Here is an 18670-nt window from a genome sequence, read left to right on the forward strand (position 1 = left end):
ATAGATTCAATGCTCAAAAATATTTCTCTCTCATATGATGAAATTTCTTCTTAGACCATATCCTAACTTCCTTCTGATAAATTTAAAATTTGTAATGCTCAGATAATTAACATCAAATTCAGAAAAGTTATCATGATTTCCTTTCATATAAGTTTAACATTTCAAAATCATCGAGTATACTCAACATAACATATCAATACCTCCCGCTTCCTTCCAGAGTCAACTCTTCTTATATTCAGGCCAACCTACTAATTAAAATCCAAGATATAACTCGTCAATTCTATTATAGATATCATATGCCACTTATGCATAAATTTCATCTTAATATCTATTGATTCAAAATCTAAATATTGAATCTTCTCTTTTATATCTATCATGTTCCTCATGATCATAACCTAAGTTCAGATATCACTAAAATTATAATTCTAAATAATTATAGCCTTAAACTCAAATACTATTTAAATCATATTTTCTAGTGATCATAACCTAAATTCTAATATCATTCTATCATACCTTTAATGATCATAATCTTAAACTCTGATATTATCAATCATACTCTATTGATTATAATCCCAAAGTTTTGATATCACTTATATGACAATCCCTAGTGACCTTAAACCTGAGCTCTAGTACTGTTCTATCATATTCTCTGATATCACTCTGTCACATCCTATTGATCATGCATAAAATTTTGATATCACTTCATAATCCCTAGTGACTTAAACTTAAGCTCTAATATCATTTTATCAAATCTTAATCACTTATATCATAATCCCCAATGATCATAACCTAAGCTCTGTTATTACTCTGTAATATTTAAATCACTTATATTATAATCCTTAATGATCATAATCTGAGCTCTGATACCACTTTATCACGCTCTGAACCCAACATCCGGATCGGATACGTGATGACCGCACACTCCTTAGAGCAAGCCCTAAAGAATATGCAAGGCCAAATTAAATCATTACAACCTTTTCAACCATAATATTTAATTTCAATAATAATTCATAAAACTTGCATAATTACAATTAATATTCCTTCAATCCTCTGATCAGGTATCAACGGTACTCTATCTATACATCCACTCACTCCCAAATCCATACCATAGCCAACCATGGACATATTGTAACTCTGAGAAGAAAAGAAAGATGAAGGGGTGTGAGTTTTACAGCCCAGTAAGAATTCTCATATCACATCAATATAATAATATAATATAAAAATAAAGATAAGCAATAACACATAAAAGCCGATGTTCACTGTCCAGAATACTGCAAATATTTATAAATTATCTGTTTTATCAAAAGAGATGCATTATCATATGTTAATAAGTGAAACAATTTTATTCAACGATTATTTTATATCTTATCTTTCTATTTTCTTCTATTATCACATCGTCTTTAATTCTTTTCTTTTTGGCTTTGGCTTTGGACTACCAGGATCATGCGACGATCTTTTATTCGGATCAATTTCTGTGATCTTCCTCGGATCTAAATATTCATAATCTTTCTCGGATAAAAGTGGCCATGATCTTTCTCGGATCAAATCATTCATGATCTTTCTCGGATCAGATTCTTCCACACATAAGCCTGTGGGGGCTGTCCCAAGCATAAGCTTCTGGCAAGCTATTCCACATGACAAGACCAGTCCAAACCATATATTTTTTTTTTATTCATAAAATTATAATATTTGACTTCATTAATCAATTCAAATTTTACAGTGTAATAAATATGTCATACCCATATAATCATGCCATCAATCGCTGATACATATGTATTGATATAACATACTCATGCTCAAAATCATATAAATAAATAACAGTATCTCAGATATAACAAATTCATCGATCTCAAATCTAATGATGCAAAATCAATGAGATAAAACCAACGGTAAAATAACATATATAATGATGATCATGTACAGGGATTCTTACTTTTATCGGTGACTGATCCAAGTACAGAAATCAATATTTTTTTTTGATGTATGAATTTCTTTAACAAAATATTTCACTCGATATCATATGCAGACAATCATCTCTTCATCACCCTAATTAAATATAAAAATCATATATGGAAAAAATTATCCGATAATCAATCCTAATAACACAAATCTAGGACCTCTCTCAAGATTAACCAAAATTAGGATTTGTCTAAGTATCTGGATCCTCCACTGATCCATAAAACTTTTAGAGAAAGAAAATCCATGAAGAGAGAGAAAATTTTAGAGAGAGAAAGTAGAGAGAGAAAGTGGAGAGAGAATCTTCATATCCTTTCGATGAGGCAATCATGGTCGAGATCATCAGAGGTCATATCAGGATGACTCAATATGGATTAACCATGATTGATGTTATCAATTTCGAATAAAGATCGGATTGAAATCTAATCTACTACATGAATTTCGGAGCAATCTCAGGTCATCATATTTTTATATCAATTTTATCCTAGGATTCGTGATGAAATCAGAGAGAGAAAGATACTAGAGATAAAATTCATAAAGAGAGAGAAAGGTCTAGAGAGAGAATCTAGGGAGAGAAATATAGAGAGAATGTAGAGAGAGGAGAGAGGAAAGAGAGAGAAAGGAGGGAGAGGAGAGAGAAAATTTTTCTCTCTTTTATTTTATTTTATTTTATTTTATTTTTTCTTTCTCTTTTTCTTTTTCTTTTTCTCTTTTTCTCTTTTTCTTTTCTTTTTCTTCTTTCTTCTTCTTTCTTTTTTTTTTCCTTTTCTTCCCACGGCCTCCCTTGGGCCGAAACAGGGGATGGACGAGGGGGCTCCAGCTTGGCTCTGATGAGGGCGACGGCTTCGTTGGAGGTCCGACAGCAGGTGGAGGCGGTGGTGGAGCAAAAGATGGCTGGCGATGAGGTTCGGTCGGTAGGAGATTTAAAGGATTTGAAAAATAGGGGATCCGCCCCTTTTTTTTTATTTTTCGATCATTGGCCGGTCACCGATGGCCAAGACCTTCAAGGAAGAGAGATAAAGGGATGAGGATCCTATCCTAGGGATGAGATGCTGCAACCGACAGCGACGGTGGTCGGAAAAGAGAGGAAAGGGTCCGGCCGAAACAGAGTAAAATAGGATTCACCTTTTTCATGGATTTTTCGGCGATCTCAAAGGCCGGCGAAGGTGCACGAAGCCATAAAAAGGAGGGGAAGGAAGAGAGGAAGGAGGAGAAGGGCTTACCTCAAGCTTTAACAGCGTCGTCGGCTCCAATTTCCGATGAGCACGAGTACGGGAGGCCTTGACTTCAATTGGAGAAAACAAGGAGAAAGGAGAGAGAGAGAGATCGGTGATCATCTTGGGTTATTTAGGAGGGAGAGATGGGGGTCTTATAGAGTGGAGGGGAGGTCAAATCCCCCTCGGATTCGACTTCTCCTCCAGTGATTTGGGTGGAAGAAGACTCCTAGTGGGAGTCTTCTTCGTTCCAATTTTTTTTTTTATATAGGCTTTGGGCTTTTGGGCTTGGTCCAGGGCCCAAATGGGCCGGGTGTTACACGCACCCCCTTCTCCCCTATGTGATGGCCTGCAGCTCCTCTGCACCACTGCCCTCCTCCTCCATCCTCTCCCCCCCCCAACCAGCGACGGTCCATGGCTTCTTGATGCCACCATCCATCGCAGTCCCCCCCCAACCAACTAAGGTGGCCCACAAGAAAGAATTTTGGGGGAAACAAATATTATGGCATAAAATAATCTCAATTTTTAAAATATTTACTGCACCAATCATGCACATGGCACTCCATCCAACTAAAATCCGAATGATCCATGTTTAATCTGACGGTCAAAAATAGATAAAAAAATAAAAATATTAAAATATTCTTTAGAGAATCGTAGCAAAATCCTTGAAATACATTTTTGCACCGACAGTGGTTTCATTGTAATTTTATATTCTATCTATTTCATCAACACGCTGCAAATGATTTGCAATCACCAAGGGAGCCGTGATAACAAGTTACTCAAAGATGAGTAATGATTTTGTGAGGGGCTTTCGAGCAAGTTTTCATGATCTTTCACTCCATGATCGATGCATCCGCATCCCCATGTCTCCTCCCTCCATGCTGCCTTCTACTAGTCATGGTTAGGGTTTCCAAAAGCTCCAGCATTCTCAAGCACTCCCTTTCCATTGATCGAAGGCTTAGGTGAGGAGTCGTAAGATATTTATACATAATCCCACCTCCACTATCTTCCATCATTTTCTTTCTTTCTCTTTTCACCAAATTTGGGGTTTTTGGTCTAATGCTAATCAGCCATCCCTTCACAGATTATTCTTTCGTAACCTTTTCTCCTTTAGGGCCTGTTTTGATCATTGGGCCCAAAATCCTATTGAAATCATGGGTTAGGCCAAAATCTTCTGATTTGTTGGGAATTATCAGAAGATGTGAGATTCGAAAGCATGGGCAAACTATTAAAGCACTGGTCATTGTCCACTAGAAGTAGCAGTTGTTGCAGGAGGAAGGTGCCTTTAATCCCACATCAATTGCGAGTCAAGAGAGACTCTGATTTATATGGAATCGAGACATTCTCTCCCTTTTATATAAGACAAAATCGTGAGGCCCAAGATAGTATCCTTATATGCTAGAGGCCATGAGCCTAAGACGACAATTGGACATGCTAAAGGCCAAAATGAATAATATCTCATCAAGACAGAAGTAGAAATCAACCTGTTCGAGCCATCCGAGCCTTTGACCGTAACATTGGTACTAGAAGAAGGGCCACCTCCTATCCACGCATATAGAGCCTCCCTTGATTGGGGGGCTATTATTGCAGGAAGAAGGTGCCTTTAATCCTATATCAGTTGCGAGTCAATAGAGATTCTGGCTTACATAGGATCAAGACTTTCTTTCTCCTAGCAAGGTACTTTTTACATAGGACAAAATTGTAAGGCCCAAAATGACATCCCAACATACTAGAGGCCATGGGTCTAAGACAGCATCTTGGTATGCTAGAGGTCAAAGTGGATAATACCTCACTAAGACGAGCACAGAGATCAAACCATTCGAGCTCCTGACTATAATAGTAGTCACATCATAACTAGTGCAAAGAAGAGAAATTAAGCTACACTGGTAATTTATAGGTAACAAAGAAGGGTAGGGGTTGTACCTTTGGCCCAAAAGAATGAATCACCTGCCTTCGTGTGAGTCTGCCAATGGATCTCAAATATTGCTTTGAGAACTATGCTGGGTGATGAATAAGAGGGTTTGGAGTGTTTCGAGGGCAGTGTGAGGCACAATACAATGGACAATGTCACGTCTTAAATCCAACAGGAGTGTTTCGAGGGCAGTGTGAGGCACAATACAATGGACAATGTCACATCTTAAATCCAACACCTAAGTTGACCATATGGCATGGCCATATTGATCCTAGAACAATGCCCTAGGGGTCATGCAAGATCTACAAAAATAAATAAATCTATAAAAATATCGAAAGAATTATAAAAATTCAACCATATTTATCAAAACAAACTAATCTATTTTTATTGAATAAGTTTCATAGGATTGAAACATTTATTTAATATTAGAAAATCAACTAACTAATGACTCTATCGCTCGAACTCCATGTCCAATTTGACCGATGCTATACATCCTATAACTCTAAAGAAAAAAGAGGATATGAACTTTACAGTCCGATAAGAAACCTCCACATCCATAATAGCATGAATATGAAATATCTTTTAACACATATACATAAATGATAGAAAAATAATAATATTCAGGCATCATCAATTTAACAATTGAATAATACATCACAATTCTATTAAATATGTCATATATCACATATCAACAATTATATTCAGTAATAATTTAATGAGATTATTTATCATTAACTGATTAATGCAGTTCTGATCTAGGCAATATTATTATTTTGGCACTGGACTAAATCTGTCTATGCTCCATCCCTGTCTGACAACCACAGCTCACATCACAAATACCACGTCTCATACATGCCGGCTGGTTTAGATATCTTTCAATTAGATACGGTTCATCATCTTGATTTGATGTTGATACTAGACTAGTCACAACTATACTCCAGCCTATGGCAGACAAACACATACTATGTTTCCACCCATGACCGGCAACCATAAATCATATCTCAGTTCATGGCTGATATGCTATATTTCACAAATGACCAACTAGTCCACATGCTCCTCTTTTTTTCACTCTTATAATTATATAAATTAATATTTATCTTTCTGATATTGAATTAATTATAATCATGCTCTAGCCTATGGTAGGCCAAACATAATGCTGCACCTAGCCCAAGATTGATCTAGCGCACACATCATCTTTCTTATATGGCCAATCAGTCCAAACACCGCCCATGTCCTCTTCATATTATTAAAGTCATGCTCTAATTTTCGGTATTAGATTAGTCATAGTCAAACTTAAACCTGTGGCAGGTCAAAAATAATGTTGTATCCCAATTTGAGACTGGCCTAGCATATGCACCACGTTTCTTGCATGATCAACTAATCTAGATGCCACCTACACCTTTTCAATTATGTTAATTTACGAGTTTCTTTATTTAACATGATATCTATAATTAAATATCAATTAATTATGAATCATTCAATATCAATTCATCAACATATGATGCACGAGCTGGTATATAAATAAAACACACAATTATGTTGGTATAGTCATAAATAAAATTTTTAATAATCATATAGATGATTGTATTAAAAAACTTTTATCTCTACTGATGATAGACCCAAGTACAGAAAATATTGACCTGCTTTTTGGCTTATGAACCCAAAGACAAAGTATTTAACTCAGTACTATCTTGCCCCAATAATTGCTTACTTATAGAGCTAGTCCGACTATCAAATCAATTGTAAACATTTAGGATCCTTAATAAAAGATTATCGAAGTATATATAAGTTGTTATACTATATTAGCTTAGGACCATGATCATATGGTGTAGTTTGAAACCCCTCCTAGGGCTAGTCCAAATCCATAAGATATCTTGGGCCCGTCATTGGTTCCTTAAACTGTAAAGAGAGAAAGAGCATAGATGAGAGAGAAAGGGAAGAGAGAGAAAAGAAAAGAGAAAAGGATTTGTTCTTTTTTTTCTCCTCTCTCTCTCTCTCTCTCTCTCTCTCTCTCTCCTTCCTTCTTCTTCAAGGGAAAAAAAATAGGGGAAGGGAGGAGAAGGTGTAGGCCGGCCATCTCCCTTTATGGTGAACCCCATCAGTAGTGGCCTCTAGCTAACTATAGTTGCAATAGTGACAATACTTGATGGTAGATGACTGTGGCACAATGCTCGTTTATGACAACCAATTTGACGGAAGAAGAAGAGAGAAGCAGGGGAATGGAAAAAGAGGTGTAGGCTGCACCTTGACTGCAGCAACCCCCTTGGTGTTGGTGATAGTGGCTCAGGCCCTCGATGGTCTGAGCACGATCGATGACGGCAGCCATTCCAATGAAAGAGAGGAAGAAACAAGAATAGGGGAGGCTCAATCCATCATGAAATTTGGTAATCGCCGGTCTTAATTATGAGCAATAGAGATAGCTTAGAAATTAGAAAAGAACGAAGAGGTAGTAGTCTTTACATCATCTTTAGCAAGAAATCGATGGTGATTTACAGAGGGATACTCAATGGAAATCTAAAGAAATCGAAGGGATCTTGCCGATGATTGATTGGAGACTAGGAGTGGGATGATTAGAGCTGGAGAAGAGGTTTTTATAGACCCATAGCTGGAGTCCGATCGATGGCCCTTCAAAGTCCTTCTTATGATGGGATCGAAGAAGAAGTAGACTTCCATCGGGATTCTTCTTCTTCATTTTTTTTTTAAGTCATGCCAAGATTCGTGCAGAATCTAAGCATATCCTATCCCCTAGGCCAAATTATTACAGACCAAGTCATGAAAAAAAATGATCATTCTTTCGTGCGAAAGATACAACTTGAAAATGTCAAAGAAACAAGATCCTATACATACACACACACATTCGTATATTTATATGCTAGAAGATATGAAATCAAAAAAAATAATTTATACTTCTTCGCAGAAGTTCGGAAGTTGCTTTCTTCGTGGCACCAAAAGTGGGGTCAAACAGAAATTGGTTTTATAAATTTTAGCCCGGTTATGGTGGATGCGGTAGTTAAGAACACAACAAATGAAAGAGTATGGATATGGTGGACTGAGAGGTCACACTACCATGAAAATAACCTGTTGAATTTATAAATAGCCATCTCTCTAATTCCAGCCACGTGATGTTGACCCTATCTTCCAAACCATCCAGCTTCTTGGCTAGTCCAATTGCTGGAAACAAAAGACCAAAGGTGGTGGTCCTTTTGGATATGCAACGGCAACCATTATTTATGCACCATACCCAAGAGATTCTCTAAAATTTTGGAAAATGGATGATTGTTGCATTACAAATGAGGGTTGGGAGAGATGGTAATGCCATGACATGATACTAGGTCCAATGAAGTGGGGACAAAAGATTATAATTGGTTTCGAGGCTTGAAAGGGGTGTTTAGTATAAGATGATAACTCTCTAGGCGGAGATAATGAGATCACCTCCCTGAGTTGCACCCTAATGATCCTATATGATGGTGATCTCGGATCATCCTGACTTATCAAATCATTGTCCAATCCAGTGATAAAAATTCTATCCTTAAGGATATGTACCCAACATCATCCTAGTGCGGTGATCATTGATCAAAATATATTGACCAAAATGCCTTTCATAACTCTAATGTCTTTTTGGCATTTAGCATAATTTTTTTGCATTTAGGACATGTGAATAAACAACAAAAGAAACTATTAAGTGTTCTGTAGATCAGATCCAAAGGATCCAGGTGGTGTGCCCAAGGCCCAGGGGACTAAGACCAAGGTCCATCATTCATGAGGGCTTCATGGAGACTCTAGGGCTAGTTGGGCCCTAGGTTGAAAGGCTGTGGACCTTTCGAGTTCTTGAGGTCTAGGTTATGTGGGCCTCAAGAGACCAACTCTTTATGGGCCAGGTCTGGGCCCAGGAGAGGTAAGATTAGGTCAAGTCATGGGTGTATATGGGCTTGGGTTAACCTAATCTCTCATAGAGTTGGTCAAGGAAGTTTTGGGTTTGGGTCACTTAACCCAGTGTTTATATATACATGTACTTGTATAGGTTTGATTAAGCCAAGAGAATAGACGACTCTTTCTCCCAAGTCTCTCTCTCTATTCTCCCTCTCTCTCCAGCAATCTTCTATGCACCAGGAGCAAGAAACCCTAGGGTTTCTTGCCGTCAGTCCATAAAAGGAAAGAAAGGAAGGGAGGCGCTAGCCCCTTCCCTCCTTGTAGCCGCCAGCCATTTCTTCTCTCTCCTCTCTTGTAGTTGCCCAAACACTAGGTTCAGGACTTGAAATCTCTTGAGAAGAGGTTGGTACAAGTCTCTCTCAGATCTGGAGTTGATCTGAGGTCGTTTGAGGCATGGGTGAGATCTCCATCAACAGATCTACAAAAAGGCTGCAGCAGGATAGATCTGCGAGGTCTGTCTCCATCTATCTTTTTCCCTATCTAGGACACCCCGATTTGAGATCTACAAATTGAAAGACCTCGGTCCAGGTCTGATCTGGTTGGGTACCAGATCTTGGAATTTTTAGAGTTGGTTTCAAAGGTGTTCTTTATCTGGAACGAAAGGCTGACGAAGAAGACAGCAACCAGGCTGATTTCGTCAAGGGCCTTGGATCGTGTCCAGAAGTCTCCAGATCTATTCGTTGCTGGTTCCGCTACACCAAAGATTTATGGGAGGAGCCAGGATCGTGCTCCAATAGTTGGTATCAGAGCCACGATGGTGAGGAAGCAGTTCCAAGCACGAGAAGTTAAAGATCCCAAGTGCTGAAAATTTTCAGCAAGGTACCATCAAGGTATATTCTACACTTCTTGATTTTATATTGCTTGTTTGGCTTGGATCCAGTCATGGGCAGCAATGTGAAGGTCGAGTTCGAGAAGTTTGATGGTAAGGAGAATTTTTTCATGTGAAAAATCCGGATGGAGGATCTTCTGGTGCAAGCAGATCTGGATCAGGCTTTGGATGAGAAGCCTGAGGGAATGACAGATAGACAGTGGGCATCGTTGGAGAAGAAAGCATGCTCGGTGATCAGAGAATGTTTGGCAGATGCGGCGTTGTATTCGGTGCTGGAAGAAAAGACCCCGAAGGGCCTTTGGTCGAAGTTGCACATCATGTACATGGGGAAGAATATGTGCAACAAGCTGATGCTGAAGAAGAGGTTGTACAGTCTTCGGATGCAGGAGGGATCTGATGTGATTGGCCACATTCAGAGGTTCGACCAGTTGTGCACGGAGTTGGTGAATATCGGGGTGAAGCTGGATGAGGAGGACAAGTCTCTATTGCTTGTATGTTCACTGCCCGGATCATATGATTCTTTGGTGACTACACTGCTCTACGGCAAGGAGACTCTGGAGTATGAGGACATGGTCTCGGTGCTGAGGTCGAATGAGCAGAGGAAAAAGTTGACCAGAGATCGGGCTCCCCAGGAGGGTTTGGCAGTAGGGGAGAGGACAGGTAGAGGCAGAGGCAGAAGTAGGTCCAGGGGGCGGTCCAAGTCCAGGAAGGGAAAGAAAGAGGTGAAATGCTTCAAGTGCAACGAGTTTGGGCACTTCAAGCGAGAATGTCCACTATGGAAGAGCAAGAAGGGAGAAAGAAGTGGCTCAGAATCAGTGAGTACAGTTGCTGGACAGCAGGTAGAGGATGATCTACTTGTGGTATCAGATGGTCACAGGCATTACACAGAGGAGTGGACACTAGACTCTGCGTGCTCACATCATTACACACCACACAGGTCTTGGTTTGCGACATACACCAAGACAGATGAGGGATCAGTGACTCTAGACGACAATCATCCTTGCAAGGTGGCTGGGATAGGGACAGTCAGGGTGAGGATGTTTGATGGGATTGTGAGGACATTGACAAATGTAAAGCACATCCCGGAGCTGGAAAAGAATCTAGTGTCACTAGGCTACTTGGAGCACAGTGGATATAGCTTCAGCAGTAGGACTAGAAGCGGAGTACTGAACATCTCCAATGGAGCTATGGTGGTGATGAGAGGTAGGAGGTTGGACAATAACCTCTATCGCATGGAGGGATCTGTGGTGACCGGAGAGTCTGATGCAGCAGCTGCAGCACAGGACCAGTAGGGGGCTTACAGGATGTGGCACTACCGCCTAGGCCATATGGGTGACAGAGGGCTGAGGGAGTTGAGCAGGAGAGGACTCATCTCTGATATGGAGGATGGTGCTATAGGGGAGATCTGTGAGCCTTGCCAGATGGGAAAGCAGAGAAGAGTTCAGTTCACCATCAGTACAACCCATAATGCAGCCCCTCTGGAGTTAGTACACACGGATGTGTGGGGACTAGCCCCAGTTTTAGCTAGGAATGGGGTCAGATACTTCATGACCCTGATTGATGATTTCTCAAGGAAGCACTGGATTTACTTCATGAGAGAGAAGTCAGAGGTCTTCACCAAGTTCAAGATCTAGAGAGCTGAGGTGGAGAAGGAGCAGGGGAGGAGCGTGAAGTGTCTGAGGTCAAACAATGGCAGAGAGTACACCAGCAGAGAGTTTCAGGACTACTGTGAGAAGTGTGGGATCAGGAGACACTTCTCAGTTAGGGAGACTCCACAGCAGAATGGGGTGGTCAAGAGGATGAACAGAACACTTTTGGAAAAGGCACGATGCATGAGGCTGCAGGCAGGGCTTCCAAAGGAGTTTAGGGTTGACACAGTTGACGCAGCAGGTTATTTGGTCAATCGGTCACCTCACACCAGGTTGGATAGCAGACTTCCAGAGGAGGTGTGGTCTGGGAGGACAGTTGGGCTGGGCCATCTACGGGTATTTGGGTGCACGGCCTATGTGCACATTGGAGCTGGTGAGCGGAGCAAGCTAGACGCCAGATCACGCAAGGCGGTGTTTCTAGGCTATCCGCGAGGAGTCAAGGGATACAGGCTGTGGGATCCCTTGGAAAAGAAGGTCATCATTAGTCGGAATGTGACTTTTGATGAGGAGTCAGTCCTATAGAGGCGAGCAGGCATGGAGGAGCAGCAGGAGCAGGAGGAGGTCCAGCAGGACGCTGCTGGACAGCTTATCTCTTTTATTTTGCCTTTTGCAGGTACTACGGGAGGACATGACATTCAGGTGGAGAACATACCTAAGGTGTCTCCACTGGTGGAGAGGACTCAGATGGATGATCGAGGCGGAGAGGTCCAGCAGGAGCGAGCTGGACCGAGGACTGATATCGGTGTTGCCCTACACAAGCCCAAGAGGACCATCAGGCAACCAGACCGATATGGCTTTGAGGAGACGCTGTCATATGCCCTGATGACAGCGAATGGAGACCCATATACGTATCAGGAGGCTATTGAGAGCCAGGACAGAGAGCGGTGGGTCCAGGCGATGTCCGAGGAGATGCAGTCTCTCCACAAGAACCAGACGTGGCGATTGGTGCAGTTGCCACAGGTGAAGAGGCCCATTGGCTGCAAATGGGTCTACAGTCGCAAGGAAGGGTGTAACACCCCGGCCCAAAATTGGGCCCAAAATCAGCCACGGCCCATAAAAAAAAAAAAAAAGAGGAGAAAACAGAGAATATCGGGAGGAAGAAGACTCCCGTTGAGAGTCTTCTTCCCACCGTGAAAAAGAGAGGGGAATCCGAGTAAAAAATGGATTCTTCCCCTATAAAACCCAAGCCCCTCGCCTCCTCCTTCGTGAACCACCCTAAAATTTCTCTTTCTCCCAATTTTTCTTGTTCTCGGATTGAAGGTTTTTGGCCGTCGATTTAGTGGCCCAAAAACACCACAAAGAGCAAGGTAATGAATCAAAGACTCCTCCCTTCAATTCCTTTTGATTATAAATCAGGATTTCTACCGATTTATTGCTATTTTTTTTGAGAAAAACTTCGAGATTTTGAAACCTCTGTTTTGGTCGTCCGTGTGTGTGTGTTTTCCGACGCCGTTCGCCACCGGCGAGCACCCAGATCGAGTGTCACGGTTGCACCGCCTTAGGCTAGACCTCCCCTCCCATCGTTTCGATGAGATCCTGTTGGGGATTTGGATGGGAAAGAAGGGGGGATCGCGTCCCCTGTTTCGGTCAAAAACAAGCCGCGGGAAGAAAAGAAAGAAGAAGGAAGAAGAAGAAGAAAAGAAAAGAAAAGAAAAAGGAAAAAGAAAAAGAAAAGAAAAAGGAAAAAAAAAAGAAAAGAAAAAAAAGAGAAAAAGAGAAAGAGAAAAATAAAAAAATAAAATAAAATAAAAAGAAGAAGAAGAGAGAAAAAATTTTCTCTCTCCTCTCTCTACCTTCTCTCTCCAGTTTCTCTCTCTAGATTCTCTCCTTATTTTCTCTCTCTAGACTTTTTTTCTTTTTATGGATTTTATCTCTCTAGAATCTTTTTTCATTCTTTGATTTCATCACAGACCGTAGAATAAACTTGAGATGAAAATAAGATGATCCGAGATTGCTCCGAAATTCGTGTGGTAGATCTGATCCCAGTCCGATCCTATTCAAAATTTGTAATACTTGATTCATATTGAGTCACCCTGATAGGACCTCTGATGATCTCGATCATGACTGCCTCATCAAAAGGATACGAAAATTTCTCTCTCCACTTTCTCTCTCTACTTTCTCTCTCTAGAATTTTCTCTCTCTTCATAAATTTTCTCTCTCTAGAAGTCTTATGGATCAGTGGAGGATCCTGATACTTAGATAAGTCCTAATTTTGGTTAATCCTATGAGAGGTCCTCGATTTGTGTATTAGGATCAATTATCAAAAATTTCTCTATATGTGGTTTTTATATTGATCAGGGTTATGAAGAGATGATTGTCTGCATATGATATCAAGTGAAATATTTTTGTTAAAGAAATTCATGAATCAAAGAAGAAGATTGATTTCTGTGCTTGGGTCAGTCACCGGTAAAGGTAAGAATCCCTGTACATGATCATCATTATATATGTTATTTTACCGTTGGTTTTATCTCATTGATTTTGCATCGTTGGATTTGAGATTGATGAATTTGTTATATCTGAGACACTGTTAGTTTTTTATGTGATTTTGAGCATGAGTATGCTATATCAATACATATGTATCAGCGATTGATGGCATGATTATATGTATGACATATTTATTACACTGCAAAAGATGAATTGATTAATGAAGTTAAATATCATAATTTCATAAAAATGAAAAGAAAGAAAAATATGGTTTGGACTGGCCTTATCATGTGGAATAGTTTGCCAGGAGCTTATGCCTGGGACAGCCCCCATAGGCTTATGTGTGGAAGAATATGATCCGAGAAAGATCATGAAGAATCTGATCCGAGAAAGATCATGAATGATTTGATCCGAGAAAGATCATGGCCACTTTGATCCGAGAAAGATAATGAATATTTTGATCCGAGGAAAATCATAGAAATCGATCCGAATAAAAGATCGTCGCATGATCCTGGTAGTCCAAAGCCAAAGCCAAAAAGAAAGGATTAAAGATGATGTGATAATAGAAAAAAAATAGAAAGATAAGACATGAAACAATCGATGAATAAAATTGTTTCACTTATTTAACATATGATGATGCATCTCTTTTGATAAAACAGATAATCTATAAATATTTGCAGTATTCTGGACAGTGAACATCGACTTTTATGTATTATTGCCTATCATTATTTTCAGATTATATTATTATATTGGTGTGATATGGAAATTCTTACTGGGCTGTAAAGCTCACACCCCTTCATTTTCTTTTTCTTCTCAGAGTTACAGGATGCTTATGATTAGCTATGACTTGAATTTATGGGTGAGCAGAAAGATAAATAAGAGTGTCATAGTATCTGATCAGAGAATTGAAGAAATTTAAATTGTAATTATGCAAGATTTTATGAATTATTGTTGAAATAAATTGTTATGGAAGTTAAGATTGTAATGATTTAATTTGGCCTTGCATATTCTTTAGGGCTTGCTCTAAGGAGTGTGCGGCCATCACGTATCCGACCCGGATGTTGGGTTCGGGGCATGACAGAATGGTATCAGAGCTTAAGTTATGATCATTGAAGATTACGATATAAATGATTAGGATGTGATCGAATAATATCATAGCTCAGGTTTAAGATCACCAGAGATTATGAAGAGATATTAAAACTTTATATAAGATCTGTAGGATGTGACAGAGTGGCATCTGAGCTTAGAGGTTAGGTTACGTTTAATTGGAGATAATGATACAAGTGATTAGGATATGACAGAACAGTACTAGAGCCCAAGTTTAAGGTCACTAGAGATTGTCATATAAGTGATACCAAAATTTTGGGATTATAATCAATAGAGTATGATAAATAATATCAGAGTTTAAGGTTATAATCATTAAGGATGTAATAGAATAATATTACAATTTAGGATATGATCATTAGAGAATATGATTTAAGTGGTATTTAAGCTTAAGATTATAATTATTTGAAATTATGACTTTAGTGATGTTTAAACTTAGGTTATGATCATGAGAAACATGATAGATATAAAAGAGAAGATTCAATATCTAGATTTTGAATCAATAGATATTAAGATAAAATTTATGCATAAGTGGCATGTGATATCTATAATAGAATTGACGAGTTATATCTTGGATTTCAATTAGTAGGGTGGCCTGAATATAAGAAGAGTTGACCTTAGAAGGAAGTGGGAGGCATTGATATGTTATGTTGAGTGTACTCGATGATTTGGGAATGCTAAACTTATATGGAAGAAAATCATGATAATTTTTTTGATTTTGATGTTAATTATTCGAGCATTACAAATTTTAAATTTATCTGAAGGAAGTTAGGATATGGTCTAAAAAGAAATTTCATCATATGAGAGAGAAATATTTTTGAACACTGAACCTATAAGAGGTCATATATGAAACTCAATCTTAAATAAAAAATATACTTGAATTTTATCATGAGAATATGAGATACACATTTTGGTGAAATCTTTGGTTACTCAAAATATCATATTCTGAATGGGATTCCTTGATCCTTCAAGTTACATTGAATTTCAAGTCAAAAGCTTACTTTTCTAAGTGGATCAAAAGTATTTTGATATAGTTAAATTAAAGAAGAAAATTTATTTTGTCAGAGTATGATATACAGGTTATGATGAAATCCTTAATAATTCGTATTACTATCTTTGGATTAGATTTTTTTTTAATTTTTTTTGTAATTGTTGAAGATGGTGAAGTGTATTAATTATTCAAGTCAAAGTTTGGATTTTTTTAAAATTAAACTAAGACATCTTGCTAGTGTTAAATTTTGAATGACTTATACAAGGGACAAGATTTTGTATGGATTTATTAATTAATATTAAGGGTTGTGATAAAGGGAGCTCTATAAGAAATAATCAAGTTGATTCTACTCATAAGGATGTTGGCTTGAGTTCTTTTAGTTCGTCAAGTTAGAATTAATTCTTTTAAAAAGAAAGATTGATTTAAAAATTATCTGAATGATTGTAAGGTAAATCTAAGGTTAACTCCAATTGATTCTAGACATGTTGGATTCTTGAAGAGTGATGAAACTTATGCAATGATTTCAAATATAGGAAGTGGATCAAGATTTAATTTTTATATGCTATACCCAAAGGTAGTAAAGATAAAGAAACTTAAATTTTGCCTAAGTCTTATATGAAATTTGAAGGTTGGATCTATCCTGGATTGATCTAACATATAAGGATATTTTTATCTTTAATAGACTTATATAATTTGATGAATTAAAATCAGAGTACGCAGCAAAAGCATGGTGGTTTAAATTGATTAGAAATATTAATTCTTTGATTTTGAAGATATTATGGAATACATTAGTTGTAAATAAAGAATGATTTTAATCTGATCATAGTCGGATAATTTTTGTTAGTAGTTTGCTTCATTGTAGATAATGCCAAGAAATTTTAGATATCTCAAGTTTATTAACAGCTTGATAGTTCTGATATTAGTTCAAACTTAGAATGTCCTGACATAGATCTCATATTTTTTTTTAAAATTTAATATTGTTACTTGGACTGATATAGAAGATTGAGGTTTTCTTAAGATGAGAGTCTACATATAAAAATTATTGGAAGGTCAAGAGAAGAAAGAAATCGATGATTGTGAAGAGTGCCCGATGTTTGACTTTTTTTTTATTTTTCTATCAAGGGTAGTCTGAGATAATTATGAATTTCGAGTGGAATGTATTAGACAAATAACGGTGGTATATGAATATAAGTCCAAAATATTATAGTTCTTCAAAAAGTTGAGAAATCAAAAAGAAGGGATGAGTTTGAGATTTTAAATAATTTTGTTATAACAAGATCATGAGAAATAAAAGACATTATTGTAAGTTTGAGAATGACATGAAGAATGTATACTTTGAAATATATCTCAAACAACATAACTTAATTTTCAGGACGAAATTATTTGAAGGGGGGAGAATGTAATACCCTGGCCCAAAATTGGGCCCAAAATCAGCCACGGCCCATAAAAAAAAAAGAGAGGAGAAAACAGAGGATATCGGGAGGAAGAAGACTCTCATTGAGAGTCTTCTTCCCACCATGAAAAAGAGAGGGGAATCCGAGTAAAAAATGGATTCTTCCCCTATAAAATCCAAGCCCTTCGCCTCCTCCTTCGTGAATCACCCTAAAATTTCTCTTTCTCCCGATTTTTCTTGTTCTCGGATTGAAGGTTTTTGGCTGGCGATTTAGTGGCCTAAAAACACCACAAAGAGCAAGGTAATGAATCAAAGACTCCTCCCTTTAATTCCTTTTGATTATAAATCAGGATTTCTACCGATTTATTGCTGTTTTTTTTGAGAAAAACTTCAAGATTTTGAAACCTCTGTTTTGGCCGTCCGTGTGTGTGTGTTTTCCGACGCCGTTCGCCGTCGGCGAGCACCCAGACCGAGTGTCATGGTTGCGCCGCCTTAGGCTAGACCTCCCTTCCCGTCGTTTCGATGAGATCCCGTGAGAGATTTGGACGGGAAAGAAGGGGGGATCACGTCCCCTGTTTCGGTCAAAAACAAGCCGCGGGAAGAAAAGAAAGAAGAAGGAAGAAGAAGAAGAAGAAAAGAAAAGAAAAGAAAAAAGAAAAAGAAAAAGAAAAGAAAAAGGAAAAAAAAGAAAAAGAAAAGAAAAAAAAAGAGAAAAAGAGAAAGAGAAAAATAAAAAAATAAAATAAAATAAGAAGAAGAAGAAGAGAGAAAAAATTTTCTCTCTCTCCTCTCTCTACCTTCTCTCTTCAGTTTCTCTCTCTAGATTTTCTTTTTATTTTCTCTCTCTAGATTTTTTCTCTTTTTATGAATTTTATCTCTCTAGAATCTTTTTTCATTCTTTGATTTCATCACAAACCATAGAATAAACTTGAGATGAAAATAAGATGATCCGAGATTGCTTCGAAATTCGTACAGTAGATCTGATCCCAGTCCGATCCTATTTGAAATTTGTAACACTTGATTCATATTGAGTCACCCTGATAGGACCTCTGATGATCTCGATCATGACTGCCTCATCGAAAGGATACGAAGGTTTCTCTCTCCACTTTCTCTCTCTACTTTCTCTCTCTAGAATTTTCTCTCTCTTCATGGATTTTCTCTCTCTAAAAGTCTTATGGATCAGTGGAGGATCCTGATACTTAGATAAGTCCTAATTTTGGTTAATCCTAAGAGAGGTCCTCGATTTGTGTATTAGGATCAATTATCGG

This window comes from Elaeis guineensis, chromosome 8 (genome assembly GCF_000442705.2).
Source record: "Elaeis guineensis isolate ETL-2024a chromosome 8, EG11, whole genome shotgun sequence".
In the NCBI taxonomy this organism is placed as follows: domain Eukaryota; kingdom Viridiplantae; phylum Streptophyta; class Magnoliopsida; order Arecales; family Arecaceae; genus Elaeis; species Elaeis guineensis.